The sequence below is a fragment of the Stegostoma tigrinum genome, unplaced genomic scaffold (genome assembly GCF_030684315.1).
Source record: "Stegostoma tigrinum isolate sSteTig4 unplaced genomic scaffold, sSteTig4.hap1 scaffold_581, whole genome shotgun sequence".
NCBI lineage: Eukaryota > Metazoa > Chordata > Chondrichthyes > Orectolobiformes > Stegostomatidae > Stegostoma > Stegostoma tigrinum.
The window spans coordinates 1,313-26,362 of NW_026728518.1; the positions used below are offsets into that span (position 1 = coordinate 1,313).

The 25,050-nt window shown below is 47.9% G+C and overlaps 1 long non-coding RNA gene across 1 annotated transcript in view; it reads right to left on the minus strand.

The window, feature by feature from the left end:
- Positions 1-529: 529 nt before the first annotated feature.
- The window catches only part of LOC132208975 (uncharacterized), a 36,492-nt gene continuing 11,971 nt past the window's right edge, over positions 530-25,050 (minus strand). Inside the window, exon 3 of the long non-coding RNA XR_009445052.1 lies at positions 530-2,375. This is a non-coding gene — a long non-coding RNA (uncharacterized LOC132208975). The remainder of the gene's footprint in view (positions 2,376-25,050) is intronic.

Genomic DNA, 25,050 nt, shown 5'->3' on the forward strand with positions numbered 1-25,050 from the left:
TGTACAGCACAGTCGTTGGTCCATTTCATGGGCGCCATTAGACTTTCATTCCTGGGTGTTGTTTTTAAATTGAAATTGGATTCAAACATGCGTCATGGTGAAAGTTGATTCTGATTACCTGAATCTCCGGATTACTAGTCCAGTGATGTTGTCACAACGCCTCCATTTATGAGAATGATTCTCAGGGATGAGAAACTCAGTTATGAGGATTTTTTCAAGGTACTGGGACTGCTTTCCTTGGAAACTTGATAGAAACTTTCCAAAACCATGAGTGCTCAGGAGAAAGCAGATAGGAATAAAATGCTTCAGAGATAGTAGGAACTGCAGATGCTGGGGAATCTGAGATAACAAGGTGCTGAGCTGGATGAACGCAGCAGGCCCAGCTGCATCAGAGGAGCAGGAAGGCTGACATTTCAGGCCTAGACCCTTCCTCATTTTTCTGACGAAAGTTCAGAAAGCTCTTCATCCAGTTGTACACCTTGTTATCTAGGAATAAAATGTTCCCACTCCTAAAATGAATCTAGAACCAGAGGGCACAGTTTCAAAGATGCTAACAAAAGAAGCAAATGGGCAGTGAGAAAAAATACTTTATTCAGCCAGTGAGTGATCTGGGCCTGGAATCCACTGCCCGGAAATGTGGTGGTGGCAGATTCGGCGAAGGCACGCAAGAGGGATGGTTACTTAAACAGAAAAAAAAATACATGCAGGGTTTTTGGAAAAAGGTAGAAGATTGGCCTTAAATTAGAGTGCTCAGAGAGCTTGGCAAGTATGATGGGCTGAATGTCTTCCTTCTGCGTTGTAGCAATTCTGCGTTTCTGCCAGGTTCACTCTTCTGTTGTGGGCAGTGATGGATGGCATTTTTGCAGGCAATCACGTAGGTGCTGGATTTTGTACATGACGGGTAGAATTTAACACCCCTCTCTTTATGCGGGGTTTGAGCTGGAGAGTGTAAGTACGGACCTGACTGTCTTTCAAGTTTTACCCTGATGCAGTCTCGATTGGGAAGGCTGGTAAATGGTCTTTACTCCCCTGAGTGGGCAATTAATAACTGAGGCTGAACAAATATCACACAGAAAGTTTGAGAAGTAATACTCTTAATTATAGAATCCCTACAGTGTACAATCAGACCCTTTGACCCAACATTGACCTTTGCAGCATTCCACCCACACCCATTCCACTATAACCCACCTAACCCACACATACCTGGACACTCTTAGCAACTTAGCATGGCCAAGCCATCTAACCTGCACATCTTTGGACTGTGGGAGGAAACTGGAGCACCCAGAGGAAACCCATGCAGACATATACAGAATGTGCAAACTCCACACAGACAGTCACCTGAGGTTGGAATTGAACCTGGGTCCCTGGAGCTGTGAGGCAGCAGTGCTAACCGTTGATCCGCCATGCCATATTAGTAGCGATGGCAAACAGATAGCACCTGACTACCTTTTCTTACAACCTCCTGATTCCCTGGCCAGAAAACCTCTCCCACGACCCCAATTTGTTCATGACTCACTAATAGCATTGGATTAATTGCAGTACCAGCATCAGCCACCCTTCCTGGTGGCACCACCTGCAATGGCGAGACACTAGTCTCTGTTTGGCCAGCATCTCTCAGTGAGTGGGGTTTTAGCCACAGACTGCCCCCGAATGGTAAGTGCTCGGTTGGCACTTCATTCACTGGAACTTTCCTGACACGGTAACCTGGGGTTTCTGTCAGTTCTCCAAGTGCTAGGTATAATCCCTGTCATCTGATTCACATTCTGATGGAAGTATGCGTAATGCTGCTTGGATGCTAATGGTATATGTTTTGACCTCAGTATTCCAGTTACAATCCTCTCTTAATCCAGTGCAGTGAGGATAGAGATATCACCAACTACTTACAGGTTAGATGCAAGTGGATTTCCGCTGACTCTTGTAAAAGTGTTTAGTGGTTTTCAGAGCTGTTTAAGCCAGCTGAAATCTCTCAGGAATGGGGAAGCATTCCCTGACTGTGAGGATACTGCACAAGTCAACAACAGGGCTACAGTCGTGGCTATCCCCTCAGACAAGCATGACTGAGAGAATGGACAGAAATCACACAGAGCAGGACAGGTGACTGGAATAAGGTGAATGATGAAGGAGACAACGATTCTCAGTGGGATACCTGAATCTCCAGAGTCTGAATGGAGCCATTTTTCCCGTCGTGAAGAACTGTGCGTGAGCTTTCACCTTAGTACAGACATCCTCACTGGAATTGATCACTTCTGAAACTGTAACTACAACCTCCAAGCAGGGTCACAAGGTCATGGCCAGAGGATGGGAAGATTCCAGGCTGGCCCAAAGATTACTTGCAAAATTTTCCAGCTTGTCATTTTTCCTGTTCCCATAAGGACCTGTAATGGGAATCAAAATTACATGAAAATCAAGTACATTTCAGTTTTCCTTGTCAGAGAGCAGCAGGATACTGAACAGAAGACTTTGTAATAATTCTTCAATATTCTGCCCTGCCATCCTCATTTGAACAACTTGAAGTAATGAGGAGGTGACAAGAGCCTTTGTTTGATGACGTGGTCCATATGGGAGTGTGTATTATACACTCAGAGGGGCTGCATAAAGTACCGCAGGAAATGTAATGGTGCAGACCACTGGAGTAGTTCAATGTTGCTTCTGCTGCCTGGAGCACTCTGGGGCAGTCCTGCAGTACAGAGAAGGGCCGGTGTCGTCATGATTCTTGATAGTCTCCAACCTTGGCATCATGAGGGTACGCTGTCGCTGCCAGTGATCGGGCACCAGCTGAGAAAGAGGAGGAGTTGGAAGCAGTGAGGAGGTAACCATTGCAGCTTTTTTGTTGCCAGACTTTCTGTGATCCACTCGACCAACTGTAATACAGGTAAATGTAAGCTCAAATTCCACTAACAAGGCTGAACCTTCCCTCTCCTTGGCTGTTGACTACCACTGCACCACTTGTCTACAAACAACAGTAAATGCCATCACAATATCGATATTTCAAAACAATAATGTTGAACAATCTATGCCATAATGCATGCAAATATCAACTGCCCTCATTTATTTCCTTCATACCAGTATTACAGGTGCCTTTTTCTTGCTTAATGCTCCCACAGAGTGCGATCCCTGTGACTGTGGCACTGCAGGTGAAAGCTGATGATTTTTATTGTGTTTATCCTGAGTAACTCTAGCTCCAGAAGGGCCCACCCACGACTGTACCACAACAGCTTCTGCTTTTTCTGGAGCAGAGATACCAATCATGACTCAATCTGTAACTGTTCCCATCAGGTTGGCCACAACTCAGTGCTGGAGTGGATGGGTTCCAAACACTGCGCCAGATTGAAGCCAGAGTCTTTCCTGCTCCGTGACATTAATGGCAGGCTTTCTAACCTGCCAATGCACCAATCCTTCTTCTGTCGGCCACCCCATCCCCATTGCAGTTCTCATCTGAATCCCCTGTAGCTGAAATGGAGTGTGACTTCATCCTCTGGTGAACTGGCACCAATTCCTTGAGACCTCACTGCAGGTCACTCATGCTCAGTGTACGAAATGAGGAATAACTGGTTGAGGAAAGAAATTCCAGTGTTAGTACCTTGGCAGCTCACAGCAATGCCACCTGTGAGCTAACTACAACTGGAAATGTTCAGGAATGAGTTAGTGTAAGACTGTAGATAGCTCTGAAAACTAGGAGACTGGAGGGGATTACAGAGATTAGGGGAGGGATTCAAGACCGTGGAGGGATTTGAAACCGAAACTAGAGTTTATTAATTAATATTAAAATTGAGGATTTGCTGAACTTGGAATTGATGCAGGTCAAGGGGCACAGGATGTGCTATGAACGGTTAACATAAACAGCAGAAGACCCTGATTTTATCGAGAATAGAAAGCGGGAGGTGCGCAGGGTGCATTGGAATAATTAAGTGCAAAGGGACCAATAGCAAGAAAGTCTGTTTCAGCAACAAATAAACTGGGATTGGAACAAAGTAAGATGTTACAACAGCATTCGTTTGATCGTTCTTTGTGAAAGGGGTGGGGAGCGGTTGTGAGGAAAGAAGGGGTGAGGGCAGGACATTTCCATAATTCTTCTTTCTTTCAATTAGAGTTTCTTTATTTAGTTTTACTGTCTTCTGTCCCTGTAGAGTGCACTGGGTTAATGGCAGGAAATGTACAAGGAGAAGTCCCCTCAGTGACAGCCAACTGTGTGAGAGCTATTAAAAGAGGAATTACTAAATAATGTTTACTAAATCTGGAGAACTATGATTTTGTTTACTAATGAGATTTATCAGCTCTGGTTTCTTTCAGTTGACAGCAAGAGGTTTGTTGATGAATCTCTAACATTCACAGCTTTGACTTTCAACCAACTTTCCACAAGGGGTTGGGGGGGGGGGTGGGGTTCGTGAATGGAAGGAGCTGCCAACAGATGTGGTCGAGGCAGATAAAATTGCTGTATTTAAAAGACATTTGGACAGGTACACAATTAGGAAAGGTTTAGACGGATACCAAACACAGGCAAATGGGACCGGTTAAGTTTGGGACACCTGATCAGTACAGATGATTGGGACTGAAGGTCCTCATTCTGTGCTGTATGACTCTATGAATCTATGATTGAAGAGCTAACTAGGTGTGTGCATGAGGGCAATGCATTTGATACAGTCTACTTGGGCATCAGCAAAGCTTTTGACAAGATCCCCCATTTGAAGACTGTTAGAACAGGAAACAGTCCATGGGATCCGAGGACACATGTGCACAGGAAATCATAACTCGTAATTTGATTGAGTTTTTTAAAGTAGTAATCAAGAGCATTGACTAAGGCAGAAAGATGGACGCATACGGGCTTCAGTAAGGCGTTCAAGAAGGTTCCTCACGGTACTCCAAGAGGGAAGTTAAATCACACGGAGCACAGGGAGAGCTAGCCATAGAACATAGAACATTACAGCACAGTACAGGCCCTTCGGCCCTCGATCTTGTGCCGACCTGTCATGCCGATCTCAAGCCCATCTAACCTGCACTATTCCATGTACGCCCATATGCTTATCCAATGGCGACTTAAATATACCTAAAGTTGGCAAATCTACGACCGTTGCAGGCAAAGCGTTCCATTCCCTTACTACTCTCTGAGTAAACAAACTACCTCTGACATCTGTCCTATATCTTTCACCCCTCAATTTAAAGCTATACCCCCTCGTGTTCGCCGTCACCATCCGAGGAAAAAGGCTCTCCCTATCCACCCTATCTAACCCTCTGATTATTTTATATGTCTCAATTAAGTCACCTCTCAACCTTCTTCTCTCGAATGAAAACAGCCTCAAGTCCCTCAGCCATTCATTCTAAGACCTTCCCTCTATACCAGGCAACATCCTAGTAAATCTCCTCTGCACCCTTTCCAAAGCTTCCACATCCTTCTTATAATGCGGTGACCAGAACTGCACACAATACTCCAAGTGCGGCCGCACCAGAGTTTTGCACAGCTTCACCATAACCTCTTGGTTCCGGAACTCGATCCCTCTATTAATCAAAGCTAAAACACTGTATGCCTTCTTAACAGCCCTGTCAACCTGGGTGGCAACTTTCAAGGATCTGTGTTCATGGACACCAAGATCTCTCTGCTCATCTATACTACTAAGCATCTTACCATTAGCCCTGTACTTTGCCTTCTGGTTACTCCTACCAAAGTGCATCACCTCACACTTGTCTGCATTAAACTCCATTTGTCACCTCTCAGACCAGCTCTGCAGCTTATCTATGTCCCTCTGCAACCAATCCTTTGTCACTATCCACAACTCCACCTATCTTAGTGTCGTCTGCAAATTTACTAACCCATCCTTCTACGCCCTCATCCAGGTCATTTATAAAAATGACAAACAGCAGTGGACCCAACACCCACCCCTGCGGTACACCACCAGTAACTGGTCTCCAGGATGAAAGTTTCCATTCAACTACCACGCTCTGTCTTCTTTCAGCAAGCTAATTTCCGATCCAAACTGCTATATCTCCCACAATTCCATTCCTCTGCATTTTGTACAATAGTCTGTTATGCGGAACCTTATTGAACGCCTTGCTGAAATCCATATACTCCACATCAACCGGTTTACTCTCATCCACCTGTTTGGTCACCTTCTCAAAGAACTCAATAAGGTTTGTGAAGCACGACCTTCCCTTCACAAAACCGTGCTGACTATCCCGAATCAATTTATTCTTTTCTAGATGATTGTAAATCCTATCCCATATAACCTTTTTCAACACTTTACCGACAACTGAGGTAAGGCTCACTGGCCGATAATTACCAGGGTTGTCTCTACTCCCCTTCTTGAACAGGGGAACCACAATTGCTATCCTCCAGTCATCTGGCACTATTCCTGTAGACAATGATGAGTTAAAGATCAATGCCAAAGGCTCGGCAATCTCCTCCCTGGATTCTCAGAGGATCCGAGGATAAATCCCATCCGGCCCAGGGGACATAGCTATCTTCACCCTCTGTAGGATTTCAAAAACCTCTTCCTTGTGAACCTCAATCCCACTTAGTCCAGTAGCCTGTATGTCTGTATTCTCCTCGACAACATTGTGGTTTTCTAGAGTGAATACTGTTGAAAAATATTCATTTAGCGCTTCCCCTATCTCAACTGACTCCACACACAACTTACCACTACTATCCTTGATTGGGCCTCATCTTACTTTTGTCATTCTCTTATTCCTTAAATACCGAGAGAAAGCCTGAGGGTTTACCCTGATCCTATCCGCCAACAACTTCTCATGTCTCCTCCTGGATCTTCTGAGCTCTCTCTTTCGGTCTTTCCTGGCTACCTTGTAACCCTCAAGCACCCTAACTGAGCCTTCACATCTGAAAGTAACAGAAGCATTCTTCTTCCTCTTGACCAGAGATTTCACTTCCTTCGTAAACCACGGCTCCCGCACCCTACAGCTTCCTCCCTGCCTGACAGGTACATACTTAACTAGGACACACAGGAGCTTTTCCTTGAATAAGCTCCACATTTCTATTGTGCCCATCCACTGCAGTTTCCTTCCCCATCCTATGCTCCCTAAATCTTGCATAATCTCTTCGTAATTGCCTTTCCGCCAGCTATAACTCTTGCACAGTGGTGTACACCTATCCCTTTCCATCACTGAAGTAAACATAACAGAATTGTGATCGCTATCACCAAGGTGATCAACGACTTTGAAATCTAACACCTGGTCAGGATCATCACCCAGTACTGATGTGGTCACTGCACCCCAATTCCATCAGTCACTGCATCCCATTTCACTCAGTCACTGTATCCCGTTTCTCACTGAGGCTGCATTCAATTTCCGTCAATCACTGCATCCCATTTCCGTCAGTCAAGGCATCCCATTTCCCATAGTCACTGCATCCCATTTCACTCAGTCACTGCATCTCCTTCACCATAGTCACTGCATTCCATTTCCATCAGTCACTGTTTCCCGTATCTCACAGGCGCTGCATTCAATTTCCCACACTCACTGCATCCCATTTCCCATAGTCACAGCATCTCCTTTCCCTCAGTCTCTGCATCGCATTTCACTCAGTCAATGCTTCCCATGTCCCACAGTCACTGCATCCCATTTCTCTCTGTCACTGCATCTCATTTCCCTCAGTCACTGCATCTCATTTCACTCAGGCACTGTATCCCATTTCCCTCACTCACTGGACCCCAAGTCCTCTTGGGCACTGCATCCCCATGAACTCAGTCACTCCTTCCCAGTACCTCAGTCACTGCATCCCATTTCCATCAGGTACTGCATCACATTTCCATCAGACACTACAGCTCATGTCACTCTGTCACTGCATCCCATTTCCCTCAGTCACTGCATCTCCTTCACCACAGTCACTGCATCCCATTTCACGCAGTCACTGCATCACATTTCACTCAGTCACTGCATCGTATTTTACTCAGTCACTGCATCCCATTTCACTCAATCACTGCATCTCCTTCACCACAGTCACTGCGTCCAATTTCCATCAGTCACTGTTTCCCGTATCTCACAGACGCTGCATTCAATTTCACACCCTCACTGCATCCCATTTCCCATCGTCACAGCATCACCTTTCCCTCAGTCTTTGCATTGCAATTCACTCAGTGATTGCATCCCATTTCACTCAGTCACTGCATCCCATTTCCGTCAGTCACTGCATTCCATTTCACTCAGCCACTGCATCCCATTTCACTCGGTGACTGCATCACAGTTTTCTCAGTGACTGAATCACAGTACACTCAGTGAGTGCATCATATTTCACTCAGTGATGGAATCACATTTCACTCAGTGACTGCATCACATTTCACTCATTCACTGCATCCCATTTCACTCAGTCACTGCATCCCATTTCACTCAGTCACTGCATCCCATTCCACTCAGTCACTGCATCCCATTTCACTCAGTCACTGCATCCCATTCCACTCAGTCACTGCATCCCATCTCACTCAGTCATTGCATCCCATTTCCATTAGTCACTGGTTCCCGTATCTCACAGGCGCTGCATTCAATTTCCGACACTCACTGTATCCCATTTTCCATAGACACAGCATCTCCCTTCCCTCAGACTCTGCATCTCACTTCAATCAGTGATTGCATCTGACTTCCCACAAATACTGCATCCGATTTCGCTCAGTCACTGCATCTCATCTCACTTGGTCACTGCATCCCATTTCATTCAGTCACTGCATCCCATTTCCCTCAGTCACTGCATCTCATTTCCGTCAGTTACTGCATCATATTTCCATCAAACAATGCATCTCATTTCACTCAGTCACTGCAACCCATTTCGCTCAGTCACTGCAACCCATTTCGCTCAGTCACTGCAATCCATTTCGCTCAGTCACTGCAATCCATTTCGCTCAGTCACTGCATTTCCTTTCCTTCAGTCACTGCATCTCATTTCACTCAGTCACTGCATCACATTTTACTCAGTCACTGCATCCCATTTCACTCAGTCACTGGATCTCCTTCACCATAGTCACTGCATTCCATTTCCATCAGTCACTGTTTCACGTATCTCACAGGCGCTGCATTCAATTTCCGACACTCACTGCATCCCATTTCCCAGAATCACAGCGTCTCATTTCACTCAGTCACTGCATCCCATGTCTCTCAGTCACTGCATCCCATTTCACTCAGTCAGTGCGTCCCTTTTCGGCCAGGCAGTGTATCCCATTTACCTCAGTCACTGCACCCCAAGCGCGATCAGGCACTGATTCCCTATTAACTCAGTCACTCCTTCCCAGTACCTCTGTCACTGCATCCCATTTCACTCATTCACTGCATCCCATTTCACTGAGCCAGAGCATCACATTTCACTCAGCCAGAGCATCACATTTCACTCAGTCACTGCGTCCCATTTCACGCAGTCACTGCGTCCCATTTCACGCAGTCACTGCGTCCCATTTCACGCAGTCACTGCGTCCCATTTCACGCAGTCACTGCGTCCCATTTCACGCAGTCACTGCGTCCCATTTCACGCAGTCACTGCGTCCCAATTCACTCAGTCACTGCGTCCCAATTCACTCAGTCACTGCGTCCCATTTCACTCAGTCACTGCATCGCTTTTCACTCTGTCACTGCATCTCATTTCCGTCAGTTACTGCATCATATTTCCATCAAACAAGGCATCTCATTTCACTCAGTCACTGCATCGCATTTCACTCTGTCAGTGCTTCCCATTTCACTTAGTCACTGCATGTCATTATACACAGTCACTGCAACCCATTTCCCTCAGTCACTGCGTCGCATTTCACTCAGTGATGCGTCCAATTTCACTCAGTGTCTGCATCACATTTCTCTCAGTCACTGCATCACATTTCACACAGTCACTGCATCCTATTCCACTCAGTCACTGCATCTCCTTCACCATAGTCACTGCATCCCATTTTCATCTCTCACTGTTCCCCGTATCTCACAGACACTGCATTCAATTTCCCACACTCACTGCATCCCATTTCCCATCGTGACAGCATCTCCTTTCCCTCAGTCTCTGCATCGCATTTCACTCAGTGGTTGCATCCCATTTCCCTCAGTCACTGCATCCCATTTCCTTGAGTCACTGCATCCCATTTCCGTCAGTCACTCCTTCCCAGTAACTCAGTCACTGCATCCTATTTCCCTCAATTACTGCATCACATTGCACTCAGGCACTGTATCCCATTTCCCTCAGTCACTGCACCCCAAGCCCGCTCGGGCACTGCATCACCTTTGACTCAGTCACTGCATCCCATGTCCCACAGTAACTGCATCACATTTCCATCAGTCACTACATCTCATTTCACGACTTCACTGCATCCCATTTCACGCAGTCACTGCATCCCATTTCCCTCAGTCACAGCATCCCAATTCTCTCAGTCACTGCATCCCATGTCCGTGTGACAGTGCATCCCATGTCCGTGTGACAGTTCATCCCATGTCCGTGTGTCACTGCATCCCATGTCCGTGTGTCACTGCATCCCATGTCCCTCAGTCACTGCACCACATGTCCCTCAGAGACTGCATCCCATTTCACGCAGTCACTGCATCCCATTTCCCTCAGTCACTGCATCCCATTTCACTCTGTCACTGCATCTCATTTCCGTCAGTTACTGCATCATATTTCCATCAAACAAGGCATCTCATTTCACTCAGTCACTGCATCGCATTTCACTCAGTCAGTGCTTCCCATTTCCCTCAGTCACTGCGTCCCATTTCCCTCAGTCACTGCGTCCCATTTCCCTCAGTCACTGCGTCCCATTTCCCTCAGTGATGCGTCCAATTTCACTCAGTGACTGCAACACATTTTGCTGAGAGACTGCATCCCATTTCACTCAGTGACTGCAACACATTTCGCTCAGAGACTGCAACACATTTCGCTCAGAGACTGCATCCCATTTCACTCAGAGACTGCATCCCATTTCACTCAGAGACTGCATCCCATTTCACTCAGAGACTGCATCCCATTTCACTCAGAGACTGCATCCCATTTCACTCAGAGACTGCATCCCATTTCACTCAGAGACTGCATCCCATTTCACTCAGAGACTGCATCCCATTTCACTCTGTCTCTGCATCGCATTTCACTCAGTCAGTGCTTCCCATGTCCCTCAGTCACTGCATCCCATGTCACTCAGTCACTGCATCCCATTTCCCTTAGTCACTGCATCTCATTTCACTCAGTCACTGCATCTCATTTCACTCAGTCACTGCATCCCATTTCCCTCAGTCACTGCATCTCATTTCACTGAGGCACTGTATCCCATCTCCCTCACTCACTGCACCCCAAGTCCGCTCGGGCACTGCATCCCCATGAACTCAGTCACTCATTCCCACTACCTCAGTCACTGCATCACATTTCCCTCAGGTACTGCATCACATTTCCATCAGACACTGCAGCTCATGTCACTCTGTCACTGCATCCCATTTCCCTCAGTCACTGCATCCCATTTCCCTCAGTCACTGCATCCCATTTCCCTCAGTCACTGCATCCCATTTCCCTCAGTCACTGCATCCCATTTCACTCAGTCACTGCATCACATTTCCCTCAGCCACTGCATCCCATTTCACTCAGTGACTGCATCACAGTTCACTCAGTGACTGCATCATATTTCACTCAGTGACTGAATCACATTTCACTGAGTCACTGCATCCCATTTCACACAGTCACTGCATCCCATTTCCCATCGTCACAGCATCTCCTTTCCCACAGTCTCTGTATCTCATTTCAATCAGTGATTGCATCCTACTTCCCAAAAATAGTGCATCCCATTTTGCTCAGTCACTGCATCTCATTTCCCTTAGTCACTGCATCCCATTTCCCTTAGTCACTGCATCCCATTTCCCTCAGTCACTGCATCTCATTTCCGTCAGTTACTGCATCATATTTCCATCAAACAATGCATCTCATTTCACTCAGTCACTGCATCCCAATTCCCTCAGGTCACTGCATCCCATGTCCATGTGTCACTGCATCCCATGTCCGTGTGTCACTGCATCCCATGTCCCTCATTCACTGCATCCCATTTCCCTCAGTCACGGCATCCCATGTCCCTCAGTCACGGCATCCCATTTCACTCAGTCAGTGCGTCGCATTTCACTCAGGCACTGTATCCCATTTCCCTAAGTCAGTGCACCCCAAGCCCGCTCAGGGACTGCATCACTATTAACTCAGTCACTCCTTCCCAGTACCTCCGTCACTGCATCCCATTTCCATCAGTCACTGTTTCCCGTATCTCACAGACGCTGCATTCAATTTCCGACACTCAATGTATCCCATTTCCCATAGACACAGCATCTCCTTGCCCTCAGTCTCATCATCTCATTTCACTCAGTGATTGCATCCTTCTTCCCACAAATAATGCACCCCATTTCCCTCAGTCACTGCATCCCATTTCCGTCAGTCACTGCATCTCATTTCACTCGGTCAGTGCATCCCATTTCACCCAGTCACTGCATCCCATTGTACTCAGACACTGCATCCCATTTCACTCAGCGACTGCATCCAATTTCACTCAGTGACGAAATCACATTTCCGTCAGTCACTGCATCCCATTTTACTCAGTCACTGCATCCCATTTCACTCAGTCACTGCATCACATTTCACTCAGTCACTGCATCACATTTCAGTCAGTCACTGCATCCCATTTCACTCAGTGACTGAATCACATTTCCCTCAGTCACTGCATCCCAATTCCCTAAGTCACTGCATCCCACGTCCGTGTGTCACTGCATCCCATGTCCGTGTGTCACTGCATCCCATGTCTCTCAGTCACTGCATCTCGTGTCCCTCAGTCACTGCATCCCATGTCCCTCAGTCACTGCATCCCATTTCATTCAGTCAGTGCGTCCCTTTTCGGTCAGGCACTGTATCCCATTTCCCTCAGTCACTGTGCCCCAAGCCCGCTCGGGCACTGATTCCCTATGAACTCAGTCACTCCGTCCCAGTACCTCTGTCACTGCAGCTCATGTCACTCTGTCACTGCATCACATTTCCATCATACAGTGCATCTCATTTCACTCAGTCACTGCATCCCATTTCACGCAGTCACTGCCTCCCATTTCACTCAGTCACTGCATCCCATTTCACTCAATCACTGCATCCCATTTCACTCAATCACTGCATCCCATTTCCCTCAGTCACTGCATCCCATTTCACACAATCAGTGCATCCCATTTCATTCAGTGACTGCATCACATTTCACTCAGTCACTGCATCCCATTTCCCTCAGTCAGTGCATCTCATTTCCCTCAGTCACTGCATCTCATTTCCCTCAGTCACTGCATCCCATTTCCCTCAGTCACTGCATCACATTTCCGTCAGTCACTGCATCCCATTTCACTCAGTCACTGCATCCCATTTGCATCCGTCACTGCATCCCATTTCACTCAGTCACTGCATCCCATTTCACTCTGTCACTGCATCCCCTTTCACTCTGTCGCTGCATCCCCTTTCACGCAGTCACTGCATCCCATTTCACTCAGTCACTGCATCCCATTTCACTCAGTCGCTGCATCCCCTTCACCATAGTCACTGCATCCCATTTCCATCAGTCACTGTTTCCCGTATCTCACAGACAGTGCATTCAATGCTTCTCATTTTACTCAGTCTCAGCACCTCATGTCGCTCTGTCGCTGCATCCAATTTCCATCAGTCAGTGCATCTCATTTCACTCAGTCACTGCATCGCATTTCACTCAGTCACTACTTCCCAGTACCTCAGACACTGCATCCCATTTCCCTCAGTCACTGCATCACATTTCAATCAGACACTGCATCTCATTTCACTCAGTCACTGCACCTCATGTCACTCTGTCACTGCATCCAATTTCCATCAGTCACTGCATCCCATTTCACTCAGTGATGCATCCCATTTCACTCAGTGACTGCATCCCAATTCACTCAGTGACTGAATCACATTTCACTCAGTCACTGCATCGCATTTCACGCAGTCACTGCATCCATTTTCACTCAGTCACTGCATCTCCTTCAACACAGTTACTGCATGCCATTTCCATCAGTCACTGTTTCCCGTATCTCACAGACGCTGCATTCAATTTCCCACACTCAGTGCATCCCATTTCCCATAGTCACAGCATCTCCTTGCCCTCAGTCTCATCATCTCATTTCACTCAGTGATTGGCATCCTTCTTCCCACAAATAATGCACCCCATTTCCCTCAGTCACTGCATCTCATTTCCGTCAGTCACTGCATCTCATTTCACTCGGTCAGTGCAACCCATTTCCCTCAGTCACTGCATCCGATTTCACTCAGTCACTGCATCCCATTTCACCCAGTCACTGCATCCCATTGCACTCAGTGATGCATCCCGTTTCACTGAGCGACTGCATCCAATTTCACTCAGTGACGAAATCACATTTCCGTCAGTCACTGCATCCGATTTCACTCAGTCACTGCATCACATTTCACTCAGTCACTGCATCCCATTTCACTCAATCACTGCATCTCCTTCACCACAGTCACTGCATCACATTCCCATCAGTCACTGTTTCCCGTATCTCACAGACGATGCATTCCATTTCCCACACTCACTGCATCCCATTTCCCATAGTCAGAGCATCTCCTTTCCCTCAGTCTCTGCATCGCATTTCACTCAGTGATTGCATCCTCCTTCCTACAAATACAGCATCCCATTTCCCTCAGTCACTGCATCCCATTTCACTCTGACACTGCGTCCCATTTCCCTCAGACACTGCATCCCATTTCCGTCAGTCACTACATCCCATTTCCCTCAGTCGCAGCATCCTATACCCCTCAGACACTGCATTTCCTTTCCTTAAGAAACTGCATCGCATTTCACTCAGTCACTGCATCCCATTTCACTCAGTCACTGCAGCCATTTCCATCAGTCACTGCATCCCATTACCCTCAGTCACTGCACCCCATCACCCTCAGTCGCAGCATCCCATTTCCCACAGACACTGCATTTCCTTTCCCTTAGTCACTGCATCTCATTTTCACCAGTCACTGCATCCCATTTTATTCCCCACTGGAACTCATTTCACGCAGTCACTGCATCGCATTTCACTCAGTCACAGCATCACATTCCACTCAGTCACTGCATCCCATTTCACTCAGTCACTGCATCCCATTCCACTCAGTCACTGCATCCCATTTCCCAGTCACTGCATCCCATTTCCCTCAGTCACTGCATCCCATTTCCATCAGTCACTGCATCCCATTTCCCAGTCACTGCATCCCATTTCCCTCAGTCACTGCATCCCATTTCCATCAGTCACTGCATCCCATTTCCCACTGTCACTGCATCCCATTTCCCAGTCACTGCATCCCATTTCCCTCAGTCACTGCATCCCATTTCCCTCAGTCACTGCATGCCATTTCCTCAGTCACTGCATCTCCTTTCCACAGTCACGGCAATTATATTTCACTCAGTCACTGCGTCCCATTTCACTCAGTCACTGCGTCCAGTTTCCATCAGTCACAGCATCCCATTGCCGTCAGTCACTGCATCCCATTGTCCTCAGTCACTGCATCCCATTTCCCTCAGTCACTGCATCCCATTTCCCTCAGTCACTGCATCCCATTTCACTCAGTCCCTGCATCCCATTTCGCTCAGACACTGCATCCCATTTCCGTCAGTCACGCCATCCCATTTCCCTCAGTCGCAGCATCCTGTACCGCTCAGACACTGCATTTCCTTTCCTGAAGGCACTGCATCGCATTTCACTCAGTCACTGCATCCCATTTCACTCAGTCACTGCATCCATTTCCATCAGTCACTGCATCCCATTACCCTCAGTCACTGCATCCCATTACCCTCAGTCGCAGCATCCCATTTCCCACAGACACTGCATTTCCTTTCCCTGAGTTACTGCATCTTATTTCCACCAGTCACTGCATCACATTTCACTCCCCACTGCATCCCATTTCACTCAGCCACTGCATCCCATTTCACTCAGCCACTGCATCCCAGTTCACATAGTCACCGCATCCCACTTCACACAGTCACCACATCCCAGTTCACAAAGTCACCGCATCCCAGTTCCGTCAGTCACTGAATCCAAGTTCCATCAGTCACTGTATCCGATTTCTATCAGTCACTGCGCGCATTTCACTCAGTCACTGCATCTCATTTCACTCATTCACTGCATCCCATTTCACTCAGTCACTGCATCCCATTCCACTCAGTCACTGCATCCCATTTCACTCAGTCAGTGCGTCGCATTTCACTCAGGCACTGTATCCCATTTCCCAAAGTCAGTGCACCCCAAGCCCGGTCAGGGACTGGATCCCTATTAACTCAGTCACTCCTTCCCAGTACCTCCGTCACTGCATCCCATTTCCATCAGTCACTGCTTCCATTTCCATCAGTCACTGCATCCCATTACCCTCAGTCACTGCATCCCATTCCACTCAGTCACTGCATCCCATTCCAATCAGTCACTGCATCCCATTTCACTCAGTCACTGCATCCCATTTCACTCAGTCACTGCATCCCATTACACTCAGTCACTGCATCCCATTTTATTCCCCACTGGATCTCATTTCACGCAGTCACTGCATCGCATTTTACTCAGTCACAGCATCACATTCCACTCAGTCACTGCATCCCATTTCCCTCAGTCACTGCATCCCATTTCCCTCAGTCACTGCATCCCATTTCCTCAGTCACTGCATCTCCTTTCCACAGTCACGGCAATTCCATTTCACTCAGTCACTGTGTCCCATTTCACTCAGTCACTGCGTCCCATTTCCATCAGTCACTGCGTCCCATTTCCCACTGTCACTGCATCCCATTTCCATCAGTCACTGCATCCCATTTCCCTCAGTCACTGCATCCCATTTCCCAGTCACTGCATCCCATTTCCCTCAGTCACTGCATCCCATTTCCCTCAGTCACTGCATCACATTCCACTCAGTCACTGCATCCCATTTCCCTCAGTCACTGCATCCCATTTCCCTCAGTCACTGCATCCCATTTCCTCAGTCACTGCATCTCCTTTCCACAGTCACGGCAATTCCATTTCACTCAGTCACTGCGTCCCATTTCACTCAGTCACTGCGTCCAATTTCCATCAGTCACTGCATCCCATTTCCCTCAGTCACTGCATCCCATTTCACTCAGTCACTGCATCCCATTTCACTCAGTCACTGCATCCCATTTCACTCAGTCTTTGCATCCCATTTCGCTCAGACACTGCATCCCATTTCCGTCAGTCACTCCATCCCATTTCCCTCAGTCGCAGCATCCTATACCCCTCAGACATTGCATTTCCTTTCCTTAGGACACTGCATCGCATTTCACTCAGTCACTGCATCACATTTCCCTCAGTCACTGCATCTCATTTCCATCAGTCACTGCATCCCATTACCCTCAGTCGCAGCATCCCATTTCCAACAGACACTGCATTTCCTTTCCCTTAGTCACTGCATCTCATGTCCACCAGTCACTGCATCCCATTTCAGTCCCCACTGCATCCCATTTCACTCAGCCACTGCATCCCATTTCACTCAGCCACTACATCCCAGTTCACATAGTCACCGCATCCCACTTCACACAGTCACCACATCCCAGTTCACAAAGTCACCGCATCCCAGTTCCGTCAGTCACTGCATCCCAGTTCCATCAGTCACTGTATCCGATTTGTATCAGTCACTGCGCGCATTTCACTCAGTCACTGCATCTCATTTCACTCATTCACTGCATCCCATTTCACTCAGTCACTGCATCCCATTCCACTCAGTCACTGCATCCCATTCCACTCAGTCACTGCATCCCATTCCACTCAGTCACTGCATCCCATTTCACTCAGTCAGTGCGTCGCATTTCACTCAGGCACTGTATCCCATTTCTCTAAGTCAGTGCACCCCAAGCCCGCTCGGGGACTGCATCACTATTAACTCAGTCACTCCTTCCCAGTACCTCCGTCACTGCATCCCATTTCACTCAGTCACTGCTTCCATTTCCATCAGTCACTGCATCCCATTACCCTCAGTCACTGCATCCCATTCCACTCAGTCACTGCATCCCATTTCACTCAGTCACTGCATCACATTTCCCTCAGTCACTGCATCACATTTCCCTCAGTCACTGCATCACATTTCCCTCAGTCACTGCATCTCATTTCCACCAGTCACTGCATCCCATTTTATTCCCCACTGGATCTCATTTCACGCAGTCACTGCATCGCATTTCACTCAGTCACTGCATCGCATTTCACTCAGTCACAGCATCACATTCCACTCAGTCACTGCATCCCATTCCACTCAGTCACAGCATCACATTTCCCTCAGTCACTGCATCCCATTTCCTCAGTCACTGCGTCTCCTTTCCACAGTCATGGCAATTCTATTTCACTCAGTCACTGCATCGCATTTCACTCAGTCACTGCATGCCATTTCACTCAGTCACTGCATCACATTTCCCTCAGTCACAGCATCACATTTCCCTCAGTCACAGCATCCCATTGTCTTCAGTCAGTGCATCCCATTTCACTCAGTCTCTACATCCCATTTCACTCAGTCACTGCATCCCATTACCCTCAGCACTGCATCCCGTTAACTTCAGTCGCAGGATTCCTTTTCAAACAGACACTGCATCCCATTTCCGTCAGTCACTGCATCCCATTTCCTCAGTCACTGCATCTCCTTTCCACAGTCACGGCAATTCCATTTCACTTAGTCACTGCGTCCCATTTCCATCAGTCACTGCATACCATTTCCCACTGTCACTGCATCCCATTCCACTCAGTCACTGCATCCCATTTCACTCAGTCACTGCATCCCATTTCCCTCAGTCACTGCATCTCATTTCCACCAGTCACTGCATACCATTTCATTCCCCACTGGATCTCATTTAACGCAGTCACTGCATCGCATTTAACTCAGTCACTGCATCCCATTCCACTCAGTCACAGCATCCCATTGCTCTCAGTCACTGCATCCCATTGTCCTCAGTCAGTGCATCCCATTTCACTCAGTCTCTACATCCCATTTCACTCAGTCACTGCATCCCATTACCCTGAGACACTGCATCCCGTTAACTTCAGTCGCAGGATCCCATTTCAAACAGACACTCCATCCCATTTCCGTCAGTCACTGCATCCCATTTCCCTCAGTCACTGCATACCATTTCCATCAGTCACTGCATCTCATTTCACTCAGTCACTGCATCCCATTTCACTCAGTCACTGCGTCCCATTTCACTCAGTCACTGCATCCCATTTCCCACTGTCACTGCATCCCATTTCCCAGTCACTGCATCCCATTTCCCTCAGTCACTGCATCCCATTTCCCTCAGTCACTGCGTCCCATTTCACTCAGCCACTGCATCCCATTTCACTCAGCCACTGCACCCCATTTCACTTGGCCACCGCATCCTAGATCACACAGTGACTGCATTACAGTTCGCACAGACACTGCAGCCCATTTCACACAGTCACTGCATCCCATTACCCTCAGTCAGAGCATCCATTTCCCTCAGTCACTGCAGCCCATTTCACTCAGTCACTGCTTCCATTTCCATCAGTCACTGCATCCCATTACCCTCAGTCACTGCATCCCATTCCACTCAGTCACTGCATCCCATTTCACTCAGTCACTGCATCCCATTTCCCTCAGTCACTGCATCACATTTCCCTCAGTCACTGCATCACATTTCCCTCAGTCACTGCATCTCATTTCCACCAGTCACTGCATCCCATTTTATTCCCCACTGGATCTCATTTCACGCAGTCACTGCATCGCATTTCACTCAGTCACTGCATCGCATTTCACTCAGTCACAGCATCACATTCCACTCAGTCACTGCATCCCATTCCACTCAGTCACAGCATCACATTTCCCTCAGTCACTGCATCCCATTTCCTCAGTCACTGCGTCTCCTTTCCACAGTCATGGCAATTCTATTTCACTCAGTCACTGCATCGCATTTCACTCAGTCACTGCATGCCATTTCACTCAGTCACTGCATCACATTTCCCTCAGTCACAGCATCACATTTCCCTCAGTCACAGCATCCCATTGTCTTCAGTCAGTGCATCCCATTTCACTCAGTCTCTACATCCCATTTCACTCAGTCACTGCATCCCATTACCCTCAGCACTGCATCCCGTTAACTTCAGTCGCAGGATTCCTTTTCAAACAGACACTGCATCCCATTTCCGTCAGTCACTGCATCCCATTTCCTCAGTCACTGCATCTCCTTTCCACAGTCACGGCAATTCCATTTCACTTAGTCACTGCGTCCCATTTCCATCAGTCACTGCATACCATTTCCCACTGTCACTGCATCCCATTCCACTCAGTCACTGCATCCCATTTCACTCAGTCACTGCATCCCATTTCCCTCAGTCACTGCATCTCATTTCCACCAGTCACTGCATACCATTTCATTCCCCACTGGATCTCATTTAACGCAGTCACTGCATCGCATTTAACTCAGTCACTGCATCCCATTCCACTCAGTCACAGCATCCCATTGCTCTCAGTCACTGCATCCCATTGTCCTCAGTCAGTGCATCCCATTTCACTCAGTCTCTACATCCCATTTCACTCAGTCACTGCATCCCATTACCCTGAGACACTGCATCCCGTTAACTTCAGTCGCAGGATCCCATTTCAAACAGACACTCCATCCCATTTCCGTCAGTCACTGCATCCCATTTCCCTCAGTCACTGCATACCATTTCCATCAGTCACTGCATCTCATTTCACTCAGTCACTGCATCCCATTTCACTCAGCCACTGCATCCCATTTCACTCAGCCACTGCATCCCAGTTCACAAAGTCACCGCATCCCAGTTCACACAGTCACCACATCCCAGTTCACAAAGTCATCGCATCCCATTTCCGTAAGTCACTGCATCCCCGTTCCATCAATCATTGTATCCGATTTCTATCAGTCACCGCGCATTTCACTCAGTCACTGCATCTCATTTCACTCATTCACTGCATCCCATTTCACTCAGTCACTGCATCGCATTTCACTCAGTCACTGCATCGCATTTCACTCAGTCACTGCATCCCATTTGACTCAGTCACTGCATCCCATTCCACTCAGTCACTGCATCCCATTTCACTCAGTCAGTGCGTCACATTTCACTTGGGCACTGTATCACATTTCTCTAAGTCACTGCACCCCAAACCCGCTCCGGCACTGCATCCCGATTAACTCAGTCACTCCTTCCCAGTACCTCCGTCACTGCAGCCCATTTCACTCAGTCACTGCTTCCATTTCCATCAGTCACAGCATCCCATTACCCTCAGTCCCAGCATCCCCTTTCCCACAGACACTGCATTTCATTTCCCTAAGACACTGCATCTTATTTCCACCAGTCAATGCATCCCATTTCATTCCCCACTGCATCTCATTACACGCAGTCACTGCATCCCATTTCACTCAGTCACTGCATCCCATTCCACTCAGTCACTGCATCTCCTTTCCACAGTCACGGCAATTCCATTTCACTCAGTCACTGCGTCCCATTTCACTCAGTCACTGCGTCCCATTTCACTCAGTCACTGCATCCCATTACCCTCAGTCACTGCATCCCATTTCAAACAGACACTGCATCCCATTTCCGTCAGTCACTGCATCCCATTTCCCTCAGTCACTGTATCCCATTTCCCTCAGTCACTGCATCCCACTTCCCTCAGTCACTGCATCCCATTTCACTCAGCCACTGCATCCCATTTCACTCAGCCACTGCATCCCATTTCACTCAGCCACTGCATCCCATTACCCTCAGTCACTGCATCCCATTAACTTCAGTGGCAGGATCCCATTTCAAACAGACACTGCGTCCCATTTCCATCAGTCACTGCGTCCCATTTCCCACGGTCACTGCATCCCATTTCCCAGTCACTGCATCCCATTTCCCTCAGTCACTGCATCCCATTTCCCTCAGTCACTGCATCCCATTGCCCTCAGTCACTGCATCCCATTGTCCTCAGTTACTGCATCCCATTGTCCTCAGTCACTGCATCCCATTTCACTCAGTCTCCACATCCCATTTCACTCATTCACTGCATCCCATTACCCTCAGTCACTGCATCCCATTAACTTCAGTCGCAGGATCCCATTTCAAACAGACACTGCATACCATTTCCATCAGTCACTGCATCCCATTTCACTCAGCCACTGCACCCCATTTCACTCAGCCACTGCATCCCAGTTCACTCAGCCACTGCATCCCAGTTCACTCAGCCACTGCATCCCAGTTCACATCGTCACCGCATCCCAGTTCACACAGTCACCACATCCCAGTTCACAAAGACACCGCATCCCATTTCACATCGTCACCGCATCCCAGTTCACACAGTCACCACATCCCAGTTCACAAAGTCACCGCATCCCATTTCCGTCAGTCACTTTATCCGATTTCTATCAGTCACCGCGCATTTCACTCAGTCACTGCATCTCATTTCCCTCAGTCACTGCATCACATTTCCCTCAGTCACTGCATCTCATTTCCACCAGTCACTGCATCCCATTTTATTCCCCACTGGATCTCATTTCACGCAGTCACTGCATCGCATTTCACTCAGTCACTGCATCGCATTTCACTCAGTCACAGCATCACATTCCACTCAGTCACTGCATCCCATTCCACTCAGTCACAGCATCACATTTCCCTCAGTCACTGCATCCCATTTCCTCAGTCACTGCGTCTCCTTTCCACAGTCATGGCAATTCTATTTCACTCAGTCACTGCATCGCATTTCACTCAGTCACTGCATGCCATTTCACTCAGTCACTGCATCACATTTCCCTCAGTCACAGCATCACATTTCCCTCAGTCACAGCATCCCATTGTCTTCAGTCAGTGCATCCCATTTCACTCAGTCTCTACATCCCATTTCACTCAGTCACTGCATCCCATTACCCTCAGCACTGCATCCCGTTAACTTCAGTCGCAGGATTCCTTTTCAAACAGACACTGCATCCCATTTCCGTCAGTCACTGCATCCCATTTCCTCAGTCACTGCATCTCCTTTCCACAGTCACGGCAATTCCATTTCACTTAGTCACTGCGTCCCATTTCCATCAGTCACTGCATACCATTTCCCACTGTCACTGCATCCCATTCCACTCAGTCACTGCATCCCATTTCACTCAGTCACTGCATCCCATTTCCCTCAGTCACTGCATCTCATTTCCACCAGTCACTGCATACCATTTCATTCCCCACTGGATCTCATTTAACGCAGTCACTGCATCGCATTTAACTCAGTCACTGCATCCCATTCCACTCAGTCACAGCATCCCATTGCTCTCAGTCACTGCATCCCATTGTCCTCAGTCAGTGCATCCCATTTCACTCAGTCTCTACATCCCATTTCACTCAGTCACTGCATCCCATTACCCTGAGACACTGCATCCCGTTAACTTCAGTCGCAGGATCCCATTTCAAACAGACACTCCATCCCATTTCCGTCAGTCACTGCATCCCATTTCCCTCAGTCACTGCATACCATTTCCATCAGTCACTGCATCTCATTTCACTCAGTCACTGCATCCCATTTCACTCAGTCACTGCGTCCCATTTCACTCAGTCACTGCATCCCATTTCCCACTGTCACTGCATCCCATTTCCCAGTCACTGCATCCCATTTCCCTCAGTCACTGCATCCCATTTCCCTCAGTCACTGCGTCCCATTTCACTCAGCCACTGCATCCCATTTCACTCAGCCACTGCACCCCATTTCACTTGGCCACCGCATCCTAGATCACACAGTGACTGCATTACAGTTCGCACAGACACTGCAGCCCATTTCACACAGTCACTGCATCCCATTACCCTCAGTCAGAGCATCCATTTCCCTCAGTCACTGCAGCCCATTTCACTCAGTCACTGCTTCCATTTCCATCAGTCACTGCATCCCATTACCCTCAGTCACTGCATCCCATTCCACTCAGTCACTGCATCCCATTTCACTCAGTCACTGCATCCCATTTCCCTCAGTCACTGCATCACATTTCCCTCAGTCACTGCATCACATTTCCCTCAGTCACTGCATCTCATTTCCACCAGTCACTGCATCCCATTTTATTCCCCACTGGATCTCATTTCACGCAGTCACTGCATCGCATTTCACTCAGTCACTGCATCGCATTTCACTCAGTCACAGCATCACATTCCACTCAGTCACTGCATCCCATTCCACTCAGTCACAGCATCACATTTCCCTCAGTCACTGCATCCCATTTCCTCAGTCACTGCGTCTCCTTTCCACAGTCATGGCAATTCTATTTCACTCAGTCACTGCATCGCATTTCACTCAGTCACTGCATGCCATTTCACTCAGTCACTGCATCACATTTCCCTCAGTCACAGCATCACATTTCCCTCAGTCACAGCATCCCATTGTCTTCAGTCAGTGCATCCCATTTCACTCAGTCTCTACATCCCATTTCACTCAGTCACTGCATCCCATTACCCTCAGCACTGCATCCCGTTAACTTCAGTCGCAGGATTCCTTTTCAAACAGACACTGCATCCCATTTCCGTCAGTCACTGCATCCCATTTCCTCAGTCACTGCATCTCCTTTCCACAGTCACGGCAATTCCATTTCACTTAGTCACTGCGTCCCATTTCCATCAGTCACTGCATACCATTTCCCACTGTCACTGCATCCCATTCCACTCAGTCACTGCATCCCATTTCACTCAGTCACTGCATCCCATTTCCCTCAGTCACTGCATCTCATTTCCACCAGTCACTGCATACCATTTCATTCCCCACTGGATCTCATTTAACGCAGTCACTGCATCGCATTTAACTCAGTCACTGCATCCCATTCCACTCAGTCACAGCATCCCATTGCTCTCAGTCACTGCATCCCATTGTCCTCAGTCAGTGCATCCCATTTCACTCAGTCTCTACATCCCATTTCACTCAGTCACTGCATCCCATTACCCTGAGACACTGCATCCCGTTAACTTCAGTCGCAGGATCCCATTTCAAACAGACACTCCATCCCATTTCCGTCAGTCACTGCATCCCATTTCCCTCAGTCACTGCATACCATTTCCATCAGTCACTGCATCTCATTTCACTCAGTCACTGCATCCCATTTCACTCAGCCACTGCATCCCATTTCACTCAGC